The following is a 21,497-nucleotide window of genomic DNA, read 5'->3' as shown; positions in this document are numbered from 1 at the left end:
GATTTTGGGTCCCCTTAGTTCCAGGCTTCTGTGGGTCCCAGTGGCCTGTCAAAACGCCAGGAAAGGTCCTCAGGAAAACAAGACAAAAAGCAGAGAACTCCTTTGCTGCCCAGCACGCGGGGTGAGCAGAGTGGCATGAGGAGGCAGCACAGAGGGACCCAGGTCACAGGTCACAGACTGGAAACCCAACGGTGGGGAAAGTTGTTCCCTTTTGTTATTTTTCTTAAAATGAGCTTTACCAAGTTACGCTAAATTATTTTTTAAATATAAACATTAAAGACTCTGAAAAGCAGGGTGTCAAACAGAAACCTCTGAGCTAGAATCCCGCTAAAAACTCCAAGATCCTCGGGCGCGGTGGCTCACACCTGTAAGTCCAGCACTTTGGAAGGCGGAGGTGGGAGGATTGCTTGAGGCCAGGAGTTCAAGACCAGTCTAAGCAACATAGTGAGACCCCCGTCTCTACTAAAAATACAAAAATTACTCAGGCGTGGTGGTGCACCTGTAGTCCTAGCTATTCCGGAGGCAGAGGCAGGAGAATTGCTTGAACTGGGGAGACAGAGGTTGCAGTGAGCCAAGATTACAGCCACTGCACTATAGCCTGGGTGACAGAGTGAGACTCTGTCTCAAAAACAAAACAAAACTAAACAAATCTGTTGGAGTGCAGTGGCACGATCTTGGCGCACTGTGAGCTCCACCTCCCAGGTTCAAGTGATCCTCCTGCCTCAGCCTCCCAAGTAGCTGGGACTACAGATGCCTGCCACTCCAGCCTGCTGTGGCAGACTTGGTCTAAAAAAAAAAAAAAAAAAAAGAAAAAGAAAAGAAAAGAAAAAGAAAGATGGATACTAGACTTTCATTCAAGATAAATCAGACCTGCCAACTTCACCATACAGGAACTGACCTTTCCACAGGTATACCCTAGTGTGGGAGTCTCAAGATTGAGATTACTAGGTTTCACTTGCGTCCGTGTGAAGAGACCACCAAACAGGCTTTGTGTGAGCAATAAAGCTTTTTAATCACCTGGGTGCAGGCGGGCTGAGTCCGAAAGGAGAGTCAGCCAAGGGAGATAGGGGTGGGGCGGTTTTATAAGATTTGGGTAGGTAGTGGAAAATTACAGTCAAAGGGGGTTGTTCTCTGGCTGGCAGGGATGGGGGTCACAAGGTGCTCAGTGGGTGAGCTTTTGAGCCAGGATGAGCCAGGAAAAGGAATTTCACAAGGTAATGTCATCAGTTAAGTCAGGAACAGGCCATGTTCACTTCTTTTGTGATTCTTCAGTTATTTGGGGGCATCTGGATGTATACGTGCAGGTCACAGGGGATATGATGACTTAGCTTGGGCTCAGAGGCCTGACACTAGGGGAGGTAGGAGGCCCTACCTGGGACCTGGGCTTGCTCTTTGCCTTCTATAAACTAGCTTTTATCAAAATGTCCCAAACTGGGGAGTACCAGGAAGGAATAGAGGTTCCAGACTCCCAAAACATAGATTTGAGCTACTCTGTCCCTCCTGACTGGGGAAAAGGAGCCCCAGTGTGCGTCTTGTTCATTGTAAGTTCAACCTGCAGTTGTTCAGTCACCGAAGAACCCTTGTACTAACTGTCCGACACATTGAACTACCCTTAATCAGCCCCTGGCACACTGAAGCCATAGAACGGGGAGAGGAGCAGAGAGAGGTGGTGGGGCAACAAGTCTCAGTGGGACATCAGGGAAGGGATGATCCAGGTGGTGGGGCTACCAGCCTCAGTGCGACCTCAGGGAGGGGACGATCAGGCTGGAGTTAAGCCATCCCTAGGGTTCCGTGGGTCCAGCCCTTGTAGGGGCTTTTTTTTGTGTGTATGGTGGGGTGGGGTGGGGGGAGACACTAAAGGTAACAAGTGGCACTAAAGGCAGAAGCTCTGTCAGCTGGTGTTCAGAATGAATACCAAGACTCCTGGGTGTACACTTGAAATGCCATGATTATATCTAAGTTGATGTAACAAAGAGATCCAGAGATACGTTGGCTTAGGAATATTTATTTCTTCAGATGTCGGTGGTTCTGGGGTGTCAGGGAGACCCTGCCATCCTCAACATGTGGCTTCCTTTTCGTTCTCCAGGGCAGCTGCTCCATGATCTTCCACTTCCCAGCCAGAAGGAGGATAGAAAAGCAGAAGGGAGGGGGAGACAACCTCCTTTGCAGGGCGTGACTCGGAAGTTGTACACATCATTTCCAGTCACATTCCATGGACCAGAATTAGCCCTGTGACCAACTGTGGCTGCCAGAAAGTCTCTGCTTGGGCGATCAGGCAGGCAGTTACATCTTTGGGAACATCTCTCACCCCCTGGGAACACCTGGGCAGAAACTGAAGGGCATTTAACACATTCTCCTTTGTGTCTAATAAGAATTGTTCCCATCAGTCGGAGCTCTCCTATGTGCTGGGTACATAGGTCATCTTTACACAACCCAGCAATGGAGAGCACACCATTCCCAGACTGCAGATGCAGAAACTGTGGCTCAGAGAGTTAAGCGACTTGTTCAGATTCAGTCAGCTGGTAGATGGTAGGTCTGGGATTGAGACCCAGGCCTGGCTGGTCCTGCCAGGACACAGTATTACAGCTTTGATTGGGGGCGTCTTTTTGTTTACATGTATTTTTTTATGCTCAATGTACATTACTTTTGAAATACACAGAAAAGGGAAAGAAGCCGGAGTCCTGCCTTGTGTAGGAGGGATAAGTTAGAGGTGTACACTGGGATAAGTCTCCCTCCCGCCCTGGCCCTGGCCCTGGCCCTGCACCTGCTGCTGCTCCTGGTTCTGGTCCTTGGCCTGGGCGGCGATTCCCGGCGCTGCCTGAGCGTCGCCGGCCACCAGGGGGCGCTGCCGGGCTACCGGTCCGGTCGACCCGGAATCACAGCCTCAGGGGACAGGAAATGATCAACAGCATCTCCTCTCCGATCCAGGTGGCCTCAAGGAATCTCGGGGGGACAGGACAGGTGCTGAGCCGGGTGCAAAGGTGGAATTCTATCCCCAAAGCACATCCTGCACCCCTTTCCTCTGCAAAGTCCCGGAACCGCGTGACTCCGGATGAGTCCGTGGGGCTGGAACCCAGGGTTCAGCCCCCTGCGCCTCTGTGTGTCCTGGTCCCTTTCCTCCAAGTAGACAGGAGGCATCTCCTCATGGGCTCAGTTCACATTCCTCCAGGGCTCAGAGAGAACCCAGTCCCTGTCTCGGGACACCAAGTCAGGGCAGACTGCAGGAGAGAGCAAGGAAGATGATTCCTGCGCTCAGGTAGGGAGGGGCTCGCCTCTAAGAAGAGAGAAATGAGGGGTGTACAACGTGAGAGTGGAAATGCTCAGAAATAGTCAATGACCTGGGCAGCTGAGCTTTCGTCCACGCCCTGGCACAGTGTGTGTTGCACAACAGAGGTGTTCAGTGAATGTTTTTCATTTAATCAACAAACATCTCGAGTGCCTCCGTGTGCAGGTCCTGGGCTAGGCTCTGGGGATGAAGTCCCTGCCCCCTGGAGCTTATATGCCGGTAGGAGAGAAAGAGTAAACAAGGTCGGCCACTACTATAACCTCACATAGTGCTGAACTCTAGAGGAAATTAAAGCAAGATAAGGGCTCCCAATCCAGGGCTTATATTCCTCCCACCCCCCCACCCCCGGTCCAGCCCGGCAGTGATGCAGGCGGAAGGGGGCAGGGGTGTGGGGGGTGGAGAGGGCAGGGAAGCCACCCCCATCCTCTGGGCACAGCCAACAACCCCCAGTTTTATACAGGAGAGGCTTCTTGGGGAAAACGTCATTCCAGGAGCCCTCAAAGTGATGGGATCCACTGACTGGAAAGAGAAAAAGTCCAAAAAGGAGGAATTCAAGCCCCTGAGGCACCTTTGGGTAGAACAAGGCAGGGAAGAGCCTCAGGGTCTCACAGCTTGGAAGCGGGAGGGCAAAGAGGAGGAGATGGAGAACCAGACTCCTCAGAGAATCCCGGAGGGCCTTGAAGGGGCCAGGGGTGGGGAAGTGGGAGGATAATTTTATGCATCAATTTGGCTGGATCATGGTACCCAGATATTTGATCAGCTGTTATTCTAAATGTTTCTTGAAAAATATATATATATTTTTGAGATGCAATCTCTTTCTGTCGCCCAAGCTGGAGTGCAGTGGCACGATCTCGACTCACTGCAAGCTCCGCCTCCCAGGTTCAGGCCATTCTCCTGCCTCAGCCTCCCCAGCAGCTGGGACTACAGGTGCACGCCGCCACACCCAGCTAATTTTTCGTATTTTTAGTAGAGACAGGGTTTCACCATGTTAGCCAGGATGGTCTCGATCTCCTGACCTCGTGATCCGCCTGCCTTGGCCTCCCAAAGTGCTGGGATTACAGGCATGAGCCACCACGCCTGGCCCTGGGAAAGTATTTTTTGATAAGAGTAACATCTGAATCAGTGGATGAGTGCTGAGTAAAGCAGATTCCATCACCAGGCGGGCGGGTCCTGCTCCCTCTGCTGAAGACCTGAAGACCAAGATTAACCCTCACCCTTCACCTCCCACCTCTTCCGCACCTTGGAAGAGAAAAACATTCCTGAGAGGGGGGATTTGTCAGCAGATGGCTTTGGGACTGGAACTGCAGCATCAGCTCTTCCTGGATCCCCAGCCCCCCGGGCCTACCCTGCAGATGTGGGCTTGCCGGTCTCCACAATCAGTGAACCGCTTCCTTAAAATCAACCTCTCTCTCTCCCTCTCTCTCCCTGTTCACATCCCATTGGTTCTGTTTCTCTGGGAAAACCTGACTAATACGGGGACTCTCAGACCCCTGGCTGAGAATGGCAGGCCTGAAGATTCTCAGAGGCATTCAGCATCCAATGGGCACCAGCTGGGCTTGGAGCCGCGTCAGGCACCAGGTACAGGACTCAGCCCTGGAACCGACTGTGGGCCCACACGGTGTGGGCCTTTGTCCCTGTCATGGCTTTGGACAGATGTGTGGCCCAGAGGGGACAACAGATCTGGGTGGCGAGGTGGCAAAGCTCGCCCCAGTATTCCTCTTGGTGAGAGCAGTCCCTTAAGGGGTCGCCTGAGTCATGGGACCCACAGGTGTGGACCTTTCGCCTCCTTCCTCCCCTCTCCCCCAGTGACTTTATCCAGCACCTGCCCTGCCCAGCCTTGCACAGGCTACCTTGTGACCCACTCACAGGGAGATAGTGGAGCTTCTTTCTGCCCTCAGGAGCCTTGTTCTCAGGGCAGCTCATCCAAGAGAGTAACATATAGTAGATTGCCACACACATGCCTGGTGCTTAGAAAAGCCGCTTATAAAATCCAGAGGTGAAGGAAGAAAAGATTGAAATCTCTTTGACGAATACATATCCCTCCCTTCCTCCCTCCCTTCCTCTCCAAAGTAGACCTGCCCCAGGGCCAGGAATCCCCTCCCTACAAGGCTAGGTAACAAGTGGATTTTTGCTTTTGAGCTTCAAAGTCTTGGCTTCTGGTGGTTTATAGGTGGTCTTTGAGGGTGATTTTGACTGGAGGCTTGTTAGCTTCTCCATGCTTTTGAAACGCCCACTCTTCCCACAAGAATCTGGGACTTTTCAGGACTGGTCCAAGGTGAGTGCAGGATTAATTGCCAAATGAATTTTCTCTTAAGCCTGGGGTCCAAAGTACAATGGACAGCCAGCGAACACTTATGAGGGGTTTGAACAAGTGAAATCAAGGCCCAAGGTCATAGGACCCAATGGAGAGTGAGGCAGCTGGGGTCTGAGATGACCAGCATGGGCCTCAAAGCAGGGGGCTTGGAAATAGGCCCTGAAGAGGGGGTCGCTTGCGTGGCTAGGAAGGGGTTGGGGCCCACTAGCATTTCCCAGAATGCCTATTTTCTTCAGCAGTGAGAGCCGGAGGGAGGGATGGGTTTCTCAGCACAGTTCCAGTATGAGTGGCCCTCACCACAGGGCGCCATTGCCAAGTCAGAAAGAAACCAAGCTTAACCGCTGCCTCCTGTCCCCATGGTCTGTGAAAGTCTCATACTGTAGTGTGTTGAATGGTAGCCCCCCAAAAGATACATCCACATTATAATTCCTGGGACCAAGAAGTGTGACCTTATTTGGAAAAAGGGTCTTTGCAAATGTAATTTACAACACTGAATGAGTACCTGTTGAGTGTGGAGCTCCCTATGTTGCCCAGGCTGGTCTTAAGGATTGTGTGTGTGTGTGTGTGTGTGTGAGATAGGGTCTCACTGTGTCATCCAGGCTGGAAGGCAGTGGCATGATAACGGCTCACTGCAGCCTCAACCTCCCAGGCTCAAGCGATCCTCTGGCCTCAGCCTCCCGAGTAGCTGGGACTAGGGTTGCACACCACCACTCCTGGTTAATTTTTTGTGTATATCTTTTGTAGAGACGAGGTCTCCCTAAGTTGCCCACGCTGGTCTTGAACTCCTGGGCTCAAGTGATCCACCTGCCTCGGTCTCTCGAAATGCTGAGATTACAGGCGTGAGCCACTGTGCCTGGCTCAAGTTAAAGATCTTGAGATGAAATGATTCCTGGGATCATTATCTTGGGATCATTATCTGGGATGGGTTGTAAATCCCAGGATGAATGTCCTTATATGAGACGTGCAGAGGAGAGACCCAGAGATAGAAGAGGAGGCCACGTGAAGACAGAGGCAGCGACTTGTGTGTTGCAGCCACAAGCCAGGATGGCCTGGAAGAGGCAGGAACAGACTCTTCTTAGAACCTCCAGAGGGAGTGTGGCCCTGCTGACACCTTGATCTTGGACCCCTGGCCCATTAGAGCTGTGAGAGAGTAAGTTTCTGCTGTTTGAGGTCATCTGCTGCAGGAGCCCCCAGGAACAAATACACATCCCAATCCCATTTTTAATTCCCGAGGAATTAAAAATTCCCCGGGGACACTTCCTCCACATGTGCCCTGTTGTGCTCCGTTTTGCCCTGTGTTCATCTGCGAGTGGTATTCCATCCTGTTGATACGTTCCACATGGAATATACTTGTACCAAAAATGTCTTGTTTTTAGGAGACTGTGGGGGATGGGAATTGGGGGAAGGTTTCCATTTTCCGGGGCAAATATAGCTGTTCCTCAGTGTCCTAAAGGAATTGGCTCCAAGACTCCTGGAGGTACCAAAATTCAAGGATGCCCAAGTCTCTGATATAAAATGGCATAGTATTTGTAAATAACCTATGCACATTCTCCTGTATACTTTAAATCATCTCTAGATTATTTGTAATACCTAATGCAAGTGCAGTGTAAATAGTTATTGTACTGTGTTAGTTTTAAAATTTGTGTTATTTATTATTATTATTATTTTGAGAGAGAGTCTCGGTCTGTCGCCAGGCTGGAGTGCAGTGTTGTGATTTTGGCTCACTGCACCCTCCGTCTCCCAGGTTCAAGCAATTCTCCTTCCTCAGCCTCCCAAGTAGCTGGGACTACAGGCGTGCGCCACCACGCCCAGCTAATTTTTGTATTTTTAGTAGAGATGGGGTTTCACCATGTTGGACAGGATGGTCTCGATCTCTTGACCTCATGATCTTCCCACCTCAGCCTCCCAAAGTGCTGGGATTACAGACATGAGCCACCATGCCTGGCCTATTGTTTCTATTATTTAAAAAAAAATTGAGAGATGAGGTCTCAGTCTGTTGCCCATGCTGGAGTGCAGTGGCATGATTATGGCTCACTGCAGCCTCAAACTCATGGACTCAAGCTATCCTGCCACCTCATCCTCCCGAGTAACTGGGACTACAGGTTTGTGCCATCACACCTAGCTAATTTTGTTTTTTTTTTTTTTTTTTTTTTTTTGGTTTTTTAGAGCTGTGATCTCATTATGTGTTGTCCAGGCTGGTCTCAAACTCGTGGCCTCAAGTGATCCTCCCACCACAGTACTGGGATGACAGGTGTGAGCCAGTGTGTCTGGCCGGTTGTTATTTTTTAATTGCTTTTCTTTTTTCAAATATTTTTGATCCATGGTTGACTGAACTCTTGGATGTGGAACTGGGGGTAACTGAGGGCCAGTTGCACTGGGCTTTCCCTTGACTAAATTTGGGCAAAATAAAATGATCTGTAACCTTTACAAAGCTAATCAGACACCTCTAGGGTAGCAAATCCTAAAAGAAAAAGATCAGGCATATGAGTGCGTGTGTGTGTGCATGTGCACCTGTGCTGCCAAGCTGTTCCCTCCCCCACCCCCACCAGTTTGCTTTTGGAGGCAAAGGAAAGGCACCCTCCTGGCTAGCAGGCTAGATGAGCCTTGTCACCTGGAGCATAGGATGCGGCCCAGATCTTCTCCTGAGCACAAAGATGAGCAAAATCAAAGGAAACTGTATGAGACTGAAGACCTTTTGTGTGGTCTTCCCGGAAGTGGCAGAAGTTTCTGGTGGAGGAGTAAAACAGGCTCCTGCTACACGTAACTTCCTTAACCACCAATCCACAGACAATCCACCCACCCACACCACATCCCAGGCCTCTCCTTTTCGTGCCTGACCTGTGCTCCTGTGGCCTGCATGGGTGTGAGTCACCTCCTTCTCCACTGCAGGCCTCTTCCAGGATATCCTGGTGAAGACCACCACTGTCTATCCAGTTATACTAGCCGGAACCCTGGGAGTGTCTCTTGACACTCCTCATTGTCCCCCAAACCCAGCCTGTCCCCAAAGCCTGTTGATTGTATTTCCTCCTTGTCACACAAATGTCACCAACTCTGATGGGCACCTTGTTTCTCCCCTTTGTGGTACTTGTCACAGTTGCAGTTTGCCTGTGAGCTCCACGGAAGACAGGCGCCGTGGCGGCTTATTCCTTGTCGTGTCCCTGGTGCATAAAACAGGCATTTGGCATCACTGGTATTCAAGAAATACTTGCCAAATAATTGAATAAATAAGCAAATGAAAGAAGGAATGCAGTTTTGAGTAAGGATGGTGTTGAAAAGGAATAAAGCCTTCCCCAGCAGTGCCTGAGGTTCACGTAAGAATGTCCTAGATGGTAAGACAGGAGACGCACGGGCATGGTAGGTGGGCTCTCCCCATCCCTCCCATAAGAGTGCAAAGCTGGGACAAGCCAGAGGCTTCACAGGCCTGGTAACTGGGGGATAGGGTTTGGTGATTCCTACCCAGGGCTGGGGGCATCGGGAGGCTCTTCCTCTCTACCTGGGCAGTGTTTACCAGGTGTGTTTCCCATTCATTATTTTGCAATGGGTACTGGGTTCAGAGTGTCCACAAGCAGTGGGGGCTTGGTGGTTCAAGGAAAGTGTAGTGTAGCTTTCTCTCCCTTTTAGGAAGATTTCTGTTTCTTTTTTCTTTTCTTTTCTTTTTTTTTTTTGAGACGGAGTCTCGCTCTGTGGCCCAGGCTGGAGTGCTGTGGCCGGATCTCAGCTCACTGCAAGCTCCGCCTCCCAGGTTTACGCCATTCTCCTGCCTCAGCCTCCCGAGTAGCTGGAACTACAGGCGCCCGCCACCTCGCCCGGCTAGTTTTTCGTATTTTTTAGTAGAGACGGGGTTTCACGGTGTTCGCCAGGATGGTCTCGATCTCCTGACCTCGTGATCCGCCCGTCTCGGCCTCCCAAAGTGCTGGGATTACAGGCTTGAGCCACCGCGCCCGGCATCTGTTTCTTTTTTCTTTTCTTTCTTTCTTTCTTTTTTTTTTTTTTTTTTTTTTGAGACAGAGTCTTGCTCTGTCACCCCAGCTGGAGTGCAGTGGCATGATCAAGGCTCACTGCAACCTCCGCCTCCCAGGTTCAAGTGATTCTCATGCCTCAGCCTCCTGAGTAGCTGGGATTACAGACATGAGCCTCTGCACCCGGCCTAGGAAGATTTCTTTTTTTTTTTCTTTTGAGATGGAGTCTTGCTCTGTCGCCCAGGCTGAAGTGCAGTGGCCGGATCTCAGCTCACTAAGCTCCGCCTCCCGGGTTTACGCCATTCTCCTGCCTCAGCCTCCCGAGTAGCTGGGACTACAGGCACCTGCCACCTTGCCTGGCTAGTTTTTTGTAGTTTTTAGTAGAGACAGGGTTTCACTGGGTTAGCCAGGATGGTCTCGATCTCCTGACCTCGTGATCCGCCTGTCTCGGCCTCCCAAAGTGCTGGGATTACAGGCTTGAGCCACCGCGCCCGGCCTAGGAAGATTTCAAAAGGAAGATGAGTCTATTGTAATTTAGAGGGCCATTTTACACTCCCTTTGTGGGTGGCAGATGCTCTGGGTCTGGCAGCTAGCTCTATCCCAACCTTCTCTATCCACCCTGCAATTCCCTCCCCTCCCCCTGACACAACTTTCCCTGGATTCTCCAACTGTTAACATTTTGCTGCCATTGCTTTGTCTCTCTTCGTCTCTTTCTGTGTGTGTATATTTCCACATGCTTTTATTTTGCTGAGCAATTTGAAAGCAAGTTGCTGACATCTTGACACTTCACTTCTAGATATCTCAGCATCTCCTAATAAGGATATTCTCCCACAAAACCACAATACCATGATCACAACCATAAGAGCACCCAGGATACTATCTGTATTCAAATTTCTACAATTGTCCCCGGAAGAGCTTTTAGCACTGGATTTTTTTTTCCTATCCAGAATCCAATCAAGATCATGTATGATATTTGGTTGTTATGTCTCTTCAGTCTCTTTTCATCTAAAACAGTCTTTCGGCCGGGAGCAGTGACTCACGCCTGTAATCCCAGCACTTTGGGAGGCCAAGGTGGGCAGATCACGAGGTCAGGAGATGGAAACCATCCTGGCTAACACGGTGAAACCCCGTCTCTACTAAAAATACAAAAATTAGCTGGGTGTGGTGGCGGGCGCCTGTAGTCCCAGCTACTGGGGAGACTGAGGCAGGAGAATGGCGTGAACCCAGGAGGCGGAGTTTGCAGTGAGCTGAGATTGCGCCACTGCACTCCAGCCTGGGCGACAGAGCGAGACTCCGTCTCAAAAAATAAATAGATAAAATAAAGCAGTCTTTCACCTTTTTATTGCTGTTATTGTTCTTTGTTTATGTGAAATTAGCTTTTGATAAAGAGTCCAAGCCAGTTGTCTTGTACAGTGTCCCATATGTGGGTTAATCTGGTTGCTTACACAAGATTAGATGCAGGTTGAATATTTTTGGCCAGAGTTCTGTACTGCATAGATGCCACTGTAGACTTCCCTGTCAGGTATCACATCTGAAGTAAATAATGTCAGCTATCACGCCTGGAGTAAATAATGTCAGTATCACATCTGTAGTAAATAATGTCAGGTATCAGTATCACACCTAGAGTAAATAATGTCAGTATCACATCTGGAGTAAATAATGTCAGTATCACATCTGGAGTAAATAATGTCAGTATCACACCTGGGGTAAATAATGTCAGTATCACATCTGAAGTAAATAATGTCGGTATCTCATCTGGAGTACATAGTGTCACTATCACATCAGGAGAAAATAATGTCAGTATCACGTCTGGAATGTATAGTGTCAGTATCACATTGGGAGTAAATAATGTCAGTATCACACCTGGAGTAAATAATGTCAGTATCACATCTGGAATGTATAGTGTCAGTATCACATCTGGAGTAAATAGTGTCAGTATCACATCTGGAATGTATAGTGTCAGTATCACATCTGGAGTAAATAATGTCAGTATCACATCTGGAATGTATAGTGTCAGTATCACATCTGGAGTACATAGTGTCAGTATCACACCTGGAGTAAATAATGTCAGTATCACATCTGGAATGTATAGTGTCAGTATCACATCGGGAGTAAATAATGTCAATATCACATCTGGAATGTATAGTGTCAGTATCACATCGGGAGTAAATAATGTCAGTATCTCATCGGGAGTAAATAATGTCAGTATCACATCTGGAGTACATAGTGTCAGTATCACATCAGGAGTAAATAATGTCAGTATCACATCTGGAGTAAATAATGTCAGGTATCTTATCTGGAGTACCTAATGTCAGTCACTCTTGGTGATGCTGAGTTTGATCACTAATCCTCACTCTGTTTCCCCTTTTGTAAGTAGTTTGTAGAATCCTCACATGGTCACAGGATTAACTGAATATCCAAGTCACCAAATAGTTTTGGCAACGCTTGGTGATGCTTACCCGAAGGAAACTTTACATTGGGAATTGCAAAATGGTAGTTTTTCATTCTTTTATTCCTGCTACATTTACTAGCTGGCCTTTTATTCTGTAAGAATTTCCAAATCCCACTATATTAAAAACACTAATCACTGTGGGTTCGTGGAGTTTAAAAAATGCTATAATTGAAACTACAGCTATTCATTTTGATGTTCAAATCATCCCACATTTGAGCAGTGGGAGCCCTCAGGTCAGCTCCTGAATCCTTTTGACATGATCACATTTATCTTCCAAAACTGTTTTGCTTTCTGGTGTGACAAGAGATTCCTTGCTCACGTTGTGCATTTTCACCCCCAGCTTAGAATCAACCATTTCTCTAACGAGCCCTGGTGCCTTTAGTGGTGAATGATATACAGAAAGAAAGAACCTGGTGATATATGTGCTCATTGCTACTGGGCTGTTATTCAGTGGAAAGGATTAGAAAATTCATTTTTTAAAAAATTACAAGTTCAAACTGATATTTCCAACTCAAATTTAATGTTACAGAGTTTTTCTTTCACTTCTTTACTTATTACTAGTATCTTTTTTCCCCTTCAGTAAAATATATATTTGCTTATTTGCTTTCCACTGTACATGCATAAAACAGTTTCAGAATTACAAGGCCAATATTACTACTAACAGTAAATCTACTAAATAGAAGATTTTCTGTAGTTCTTCTGTTCTTAGAACAGATCCTTCTCTGCAATCAGAGTGCTTGCTCTGTGTGGTTGTGGTATCAGTTTGAGGCGTTATCAGTTTGATTTGCTTCTTTTGCATTCTATTGTAGGGTTTTCTTTATCCCATCTTGTTAACATTTAATTTTATTTTTTAAATACATAAAACATTTATATAGTTAAAAAGTAAAAATGGGTTGAGAATAGTGCCTCACACCTGTAATCCCAGCACTTTGGAAGGCCGAGGTAGGAGGATTGCTTCAGTCCAAGAGTTTGAGACCAGCCTGGGGAACATAGGGAGACCTCATCTCTACAAAATTAAATAAATAAATAAAAAATTAGCTGGGTACAGTGGTGTGTGCCACTGGGAGGCTGAAGCAGGAGAATTGCTTGAGCCAAGGAGGTTGAGGCTGCAGTGAGCAACTGCACTCCAACCTGGGTGAGAGAGTGAGACCCTGTCTCCGAAAAAAATAAAAAAATAAAAAGTGACAATGATATAACATATACAAGAGAAGCCTCACTGCCATTCCTATCCCTTCTACCCCATTCTTTCCCACCTCCATCGTTAATGCCTTCCTTTAGTGTCTGTTTAACACTGTACTTCTTTTCATAAAAAATAACACATACACATACTCATTTTCTCTTCTTTCCATATGAAAGACAGTATAATATATATCCTCTTTTGCATCTTACCCCAACCCTCATTATCTGTTTACACAGATCTCTTGTGCTCACATTCATTCCTTCCCATTTCGGGACATTCTGCTGTCACATGGAACATGTTCAGAGTTGTTTTTTGTCTAATCTGTATTAATGCTAGTTATTTCAGAAGACCATGCAATACCCATGAAAACTTCCCCTTCGTTCTCAGAAAGTTTGCACAAAAACCAACTCACAAAAGGCAGATTAATTAGATAAAAGGCTATGAATTTATTTTAACGTGTCAAGCATGGGAAATTGTAGGAGAGTGATTACTCAATAACCCAGCGGAGTACATATGCTTATATAACCTTCTTCTTAGGAGAATGGGAGATGGAGAAGTGTGGATGATTTTAGTGCAAGTGATTTTTAGGGAAATAAATGGGCTTGAAGAACATAGAGTGGCCTGGGACAAAGTCTATTGTGCCTGCAGAATATACAATGGTTTGTGACAAAAGTCTGCCTAGCTGTGTTGACAGATGTCAGTCTTTCTTCCTGGATATGAGTTCAGTTCATGACAATTTAGAAAGGGACCAGGAGTAATTGTTTTCTTCTTTGGTGGGTTTGGGCTTTAGGCAGACAAGTGAGAACAACACTCGGTGCCTTGAGAGAGACAGACAGAGGCGGGGGTTGGGGGAGAAATCTTGTGGCTTCTTTTTCAGTTCAGCATGTCACAGAGCCATATTTGGGGGTATTAGTTTCTGAGCCCTAGTCTCCGTGATACCGGGTCCTTTTGAACTGGCATGACCTTTGGATTCTGAGAGTGTGAGAAAGCAATCGGTCGAAGGTCCAAATGAGGGTGAAGGACACAATACAGGCTGTCCCATCCTGTCTGACCTCTAGTGTTCATGTGTCTCTTGGTACGTGGGTGGCTTGACAGATGGGTTTGTGGGGAGGGCCTTTAACACTGGAGGATAATGAAATGTTGGCAGGAAAGAAGTGGTTTCTTTGTCAAACACTTGCCTCACTCAAAGTGTATACTTTAAAAACATTAAGGCACAATTTATATAGCATAAAATTTGCCACTTTAACCATTTTTTTTTCTTTTTTTTGTTTTTGAGACAGAGTCTTGCTCTGTCAGGCTGGAGTGCAGTGGCTCAATCTTGGCTCACTGTAACCTTGGCCTTCCAAGTTCAAGCGATTCTCCTGCCTCAACCTCCTGAGTATCTCGGATTATAGGCATGCATCACCACGCCCAGCTAATTTTTGTATTTTTAGCAGAGGTGGGGTTTTGCCATTTTGGCCGGGCCAGTCTCGAACTCCTGACCTCAGATGACCCACCTGCCTCGGCCTCCCAGAGTGCTGGGATTTCAGGTGTGAGCCACCGCGCCTGACCCACTTTAACCATTTTGAAGTGTACAGTCAGTGGCTTTAGTACATTCACCATCTCATTCAACCATAACATTTTTATCACCCCCAAAGGAAACCTCATACCCATTAAAGAGCCATGCCCCATTTCCCCTTCCCCCAGGCCCTGGCAATCACCAATCTGCTTTCTGTCTCGAATGGATTTGCCTATCCTGAATATTTCACATATATGGAATCATACAATATGTGTCCTTTTACGTCTGGCTTCTTTCACTTAGGTTCATCCAAGCTGCAGAATGTGTTGGTACTGCCTCCTTTTTATGATGAAATATTCCGTTTTATGAATGTACTACAGTCCAGTTTATCCGTTTACAGCTTATGGACAGCGGGGCTGCTTTTACATTTTGGTCACTGTTTTAACCTGTGTTTCTATTCTTCTGGGTACATACTAGAAATGGGACTTCTGGGTCATACGGCAACTCCATGTTTAAATTTTTTTTTTTTTTTTTTTTTTGAGATGAAGTATCACTCTGTTGCCCAGGCTGGAGTGCAGTGGCATGATCTTGGCTTACTACAACCTCTGCCTCCCGGGTTCAAGCGATTCTTCTGCCTCAGTCTCCTGAGTAGCTGGGACTACAGGCATGCGCCACTACGCCTGGCTAATTTTTATATTTTTAGTAGAGACGGGGTTTCATCATGTTGGCCCGGCTGGTCTCAAACTCCTGACCTCGTGATCTGCGCGCCTTGGCCTCCCAAAGTGCTGGGATTACAGGCGTGAGCCACTGCGCCCGGCCCCATGTTTACATTTTTGATGAACCAACAAACTGTTTTCCACATCAGCTGCACCATTTTACATTTTCACAAGCGAAGTAGGAGGATTCCAGTTTTTCCATGTCCTTGCCAATGGTTATTTTCCATTTAAACAATTATAGTCATCCTTGTGGATGTGAAGTGGTCAACTGTTAATACCCTTTTTGACACAAGCTTAAGGTGTCAAAGGATATGCTCTAATGTTGCCCTTTGGCTTCATGAGGCTACTTAAAGCTTCCAATTTCTTGTAAATAACATTAGACTTTGTTATTGTTACATGAACTTGGTGACCCAAGGGATTCATGGCTGTAGGAGGGGATTCCTGTTATATTCTAAGTGCTGTGATTTGAATGTGTCCCCCAAAGTTCATGTGTTGGAAACTTAATGGCCAATGCAACAATGTTGAGAAGTGGCATCTTTAAACGGTGATTAGGTCATGGAAACACAGCTCTCATGAGTGGATTCAGGTCATTATTGGGGGACCGAATTAGCTATCACAGGAGTGACTTAGATATAATATCAGGGAATTCTGCCCCTCTTTCCTTCCTCTCGCATGTGTTCTCTCTCACAATGTGATGCCTTCTGCCATGGGATGGCCCTCACTAGATGCCTGCACCATGCTCTTGGACTTCCCAGCTGCAGAACCATGAGCCAAATAAACTTCCGTGCTTTGTAAATTACCCAGTCTGTGGTACTTTGGTATAGCAGCAGAAAATGAACTAAGACACTACACATGATGTTACCCTGAACGTTTGCATAAAAACAGCTTTTTACATCACATAGCCACACTCAAAATGTGTTATGGGAATACAGTAAAACAGAGGTGGGGGAGGTGACATTAACTGTGGTGAGGGGGCGAAATAATCCTTGGGACCAATGACTTTTAGGGCTTTGTTAAAGTGATTTCTGTGCTCAAAATAACTGGCCCAGGGCTGCGGAATCCAGGCATCCTGGCAAAACCACATGAATGAGGAAAACAGCACTTTTCATGACCAGCCCCACCAGGGGAATTTTTCAGGCACGCATCTTACTGTGTTGCTCAGGTCAGCTGGCTACCACTTGTGAGCTCAGGCCCAGAGGTTGGGGCACCCCAGTGAGTCAGAGCCCAGATCAGGGAGGGTGAGAATTACCACTTCCTGTCTATGAAAAACACTTAGATAAATGTTGGTTCCCACCATGGCTAAGAATCAAATAATATTCTTTCTCTGGGCCTCAGCCTCAAGTGCCTGACAAACTCTTGAAAAACCCAAGGCACTACTCAAAGTGGTTTACACGGGGAGGTCCAAGGTGGTTTCCCTATGGCTGGTTGATGATGTTAATTATGGTATTTTTCAGGATTGACAGCCAAGCAGATGTTATTAACATTAACCAATTAATCCAGGTCTTACCTCATGTCATCCTCACGCTAAGTAAAAGCACCAGAGAGTTTTGGAAGTGGAGAAATGTCACAGGGTGGATCAGGAAAGACAGGACAGAGGAGGGGCCATTCGTGTAAGACCTACCTGAAAGGATGGGTGGAAGAGGACAGTGGGAGGGAAGGGGAGGATGGAGGCTAGGAGGTAAGTGTGCCACCCCCGCACAAGCATTGAGCAGTGCCAAGTGTGCCAACACAGAATAGACTTCTGGATACACCCACTTTATTTCAAAATTATTGTGACAATGTGATTACAAGAAAATTTTGTGGCCAAAATGTTAAAGTTTGACATTCCAGAACTGGAATAATTATATCTTGGCACTGTTCATGGTGACATTTCTTTTTTTTTTTTTTTTTTGACATGGCTTGCTCTGTGCCCCAGGCTGGAGTGCAATGGCGCGATCTCGGCTCACTGCAAGCTCCGCTCCCCCGGGTTCACGCCATTCTCCTGCCTCAGCCTCCCGAGTAGCTGGGACTACAGGCGCCCGCCACCTCGCCCGGCTAATTTTCTTGTATTTTTAGTAGAGACGGGGTTTCACCGTGTTAGCCAGGATGGTCTCGATCTCCTGACCTCATGATCCGCCCGTCTCGGCCTCCCAAAGTGCTGGGATTACAGGCTTGAGCCATCGCGCCCGGCCCGTGGTGACATTTCTTCCATAGTTACCGAACTGAATATTTGCCAGGCTAAGAAGACACTTTCAACTGAGGTAAGTGGAGAAGTGGCTATTTTGGGGACTCCCCAGGCTACCTAGGGCGGTCTCTTTAACCCCTAGGATCCAGGTATAGTTATTAAAAGCACCCACTTTCATTGCCCAAAGTGTCCCAGTTTAGACAATAAATTATACAGTCACTCTATTTATCGCGGATTTTAAATGATTAAATTGTGGTAAAATAGGCGTAACCTAAAATTTACCATTTTAACCACGTTAAGTGTTGAGTTCAGTGGAATTAAGTACGTTCACCTGGTACAACCACCACCAACTCCCCATCCTCCCCTTCCCCCAGCTCCTGGCAACAAACCACAATTCTAATTTCTATGTCTATGCATTTGACTACCCTAGGTACCTCTTTAAGTGGAATCATACACTATTTTTCTTTTTGTGATTGGCTTATTTCACTTAGTATAATGTCTTCAAGTTTCATCCGTATAAGAGCATGGGTCAGAATCTCCTTCCTTTGTAATGTTGAGTAATACTCCATTGTGTGTGTATTCGTCTGTTCTTGCACAGCTATAAAGAAATACCTGATACTGGGCTGGTCACGATGGTGCACACCTTTAATTCTAGCACTTTGGGAGGCCAAGGTGAGAGGATCACTTAAGTCCAGGAGCTCAAGGCCAGCCTGGGCAGCATGGTGAAACCCCATCCCTACAAAAAATACAAAAATTAGCTGGGCATAGTGACCCATGCCTGTAGTCCCAGCTACTCAGGCGGCTGAGGTGAGTGGATTGCTTGAGCCTGAGAGGTTGAGGCTGCAGTGAGCTGTCATGCCACTGTTCTATAGCCTGGACAACAGAGCAAGACCCTGTCTCAAAAAAAGGAAAAAAGAATAAAAAAAGAAACAACTGAGACTGGGTAATTTATAAAGAAAAGAGGTTTCATTGGTTCATGATTCCATAGGCTGTACAGGAAACATGATGCTGGTCTTCTGCTCGGCTTCTGGGGAGGTCTCAGGAAACTTACAATCATGGCAGAAGATGAAGTGGAAGCCAGCACTTATCACGTGGCCAGAGTAGGAGCAAGAGAGAGAGGGGGAGGTGCTGCACACTTTTTAAACAACCAGATCTTGTGAGAATTCACTCACTACACAGTACCAAGGAGGGATGGTGCTAAACCATTTATGAGAACTCTGCCTTCATGATCCAATCACCTCCCACCAGGTCCCACCTTTAACACTGGGGATTATAACTGGACAGGGGATTATAACTGGACAGGGGATTTGAGTGGGGACACAGATCCAAACCATATCAGTAGTTTATCAATGGATAAACACACTGTGTTATCCATTCATCCATTGATGGAAGCAGCAGTTGGGCTGCCCCTACCTTTTGGCTATTGTGAATAATGCTGCTATGAACATGGGTGTACAGATAGCTGTGTGTGACTTTGCTTTCAGTTCTTTTGGGTGTACACCCAGAAGTGGAATTCCTGGATCATATGGTAATTCTTTCTTTCTTTATTTATTATTAGTATTTTTGAGATGGAGTCTAACTGTGTTGCCTAGGCTGGAGTGCAGTGGTGGAATCTCGGTTCATTGCAACCTCCACCTCGCAGGTTCAAGAGATTCTCCTGCCTCAGCCTCCCGAGTAGCTGGGGTTACAGGCTCCTGCCATTGTGCCTGGCTAATTTTTGTATTTTTAGTGGAGACAGCGTTTCACCATCTTGGCCAGACTGGTCTCAAACTCCTGACCACTTGATCAACCTGCCTCAGCCTCCCAAAGTGCTGGGATTACAGGTGTGAGCCACTGAGCCTGGACTCTATTTAGAATTTTTTGAGAAAATGCCTCTCTGTTTCCAATAGTGGCTGCACCACTTTACATTCCTATCAGTACAAAGATTCCAATTCTCCAACATCCTCTCTTTCTTTCTTATAGTAGCCATTCTAGTGGGTATGAAGTGGCATCTCACTGTGGTTTTGATCTGAATTTCTCTAATGATTAGTGATGTGCTGAAGTGCATGGCACCATCATAGCTCACTGTAGCCTCAAAATCTTGGCCTCAAGTGATCCTGCTGCTTAGTCTCCTGAGTAGCTGGAAGTATAGGCATGTGCCACCACACCAGGTGAATTTTTAAAAATTTTAAGTTGTTTATAGAAATGGGGTTTCACCACGTTGTTCAGGCTGGTCTTGAACTCCTGGCTGCAAGTGATCCTCCCACCTTGGCCTCTCAAAGTGCTAGGATTACAGGCATGAGCCACCATGCCTGGCCAGTCATTCTTCTCTAGAGACATATCTATTCAAGTCGTTTGTTCATTTTTGTATTGTGTTACTTGTTTTTGCCATTGTTTTTGAGTTTTAGGAGTTCTCTGTATGTTCTGGATATTAATTCCTTATCAGATATAATCATGTTTTTTTTTTTTTTGTAATGATTTTGAAACTTTTCTTCCTTGTACAATTTTGAGATATAAAAAATTCCCAGACTGGGCATGGTGGTTCATGCCTGTAATCCCAACATTTAGGGAGACCGAGATGGGAGGATTGCTTGAGCCCAGGAGTTCAAGACCAGCCTGGGCAACATAGCGAGATCTCATCTCTACGAAACATTTTAAAATTAGCCAGGCGTGGTGGTGTGCACCTGTAGTCCCAGCTACTCAGGAAGCTGAGACAGGAGGATCACTTGAGCCCAGGAAGTCAAAGCTGCAGTGAGCCATGATCACACCATTGAACTGCAGCCTGGGTGACAGAGCAAGACCCTGTCTCAAACAACAACAACAATAACAACAACAACGATGATGACAAAAGAATTCCCAAACTGGACTCTTACTGGAATGACTTATGGTCCAAACGTATAACTGAATTGTGTAACTAAGAATTAAAGAGCCAGGGTGCACCCAAGATGGCCGAATAGGAACAGCTCCAGCCTCCAGCTCCCAGTGTGAGCGACACAGAAGATGGGTAATTTCTGCATTTTCGGCTGAGGTACCGGGTTCATCTCACTGGGACACGTCGGACTGTTGGCGCTGGTCCGCGGGTGCAGCCCGACCAGGGAGAGTTGAAGCAGGGCGAGGCATTGCCTCACCTGGGATGTGCAAGGGGGAAGGGAATTCCTTTTCTTAGCCAAAGGAAATTGAGACACACAACACCTGGAAAATCAGGTAACTCCCACCCTACTACTGTGCTTTACCAAGGGTCTCAGCAAATGGCACACCAGTAGATTATATCCCACACCTGGCCCAGAATGTCCCACACCCATGGAGCCTCCCTCATTGCTAGCACGGCAGTCTGAGATCTAACTGCAAGGTGGCAGTGAGGCTGGCGGAGGGGCACCCACCATTGCTGAGGCTTAAGTAGCTAAACAAAGCTGCGGGAAGCTGGAATTGGGTGGAGCCCACCACAGCTCAAGGAGGCTGGCCTGCCTCTGTAGACTCCTCCTCTGGGGACAGGGCATAGCTAAACAAAAAGCAGCAGAAACCTCAGCAGAGGTAAAGGCCCCAGTCTGACAGCTTTAAAGAGAGCAGTGGATCTCCTGGCACGAAGGTTGAGATCTGAGAACAGACAGATTGCCTGTTCAAGTTGGTCCCTGACCCCGAGTAGCCTAACTGGGAGACATCCCCCACTAGGTGCAGACCGACACCTCACACCTCACATGGCAGGGTACACCCCTGAGACGAAGCTTCCAGATCAAGAATCAGACAGCAACATTCGCTGTTCAGCAATATTCTATCTTCTGCAGCCTCTGCTGCTGATACCCAGGCAAACGGGGTCTGGAGTGGACCTCAAGCAAACTCCAACAGACCTACAGCTGAGGGTCCTGACTGTTAGAAGGAAAACTAACAAACAGAAAGGACACCCATACCAAAACCCCATCAGTATGTCACCATCATCAAAGACCAAAGGCAG

This window comes from Macaca nemestrina, chromosome 11, assembly GCF_043159975.1.
Source record: "Macaca nemestrina isolate mMacNem1 chromosome 11, mMacNem.hap1, whole genome shotgun sequence".
Lineage (NCBI taxonomy): Eukaryota > Metazoa > Chordata > Mammalia > Primates > Cercopithecidae > Macaca > Macaca nemestrina.
Note: the sequence above shows the minus strand (reverse complement) of the source record.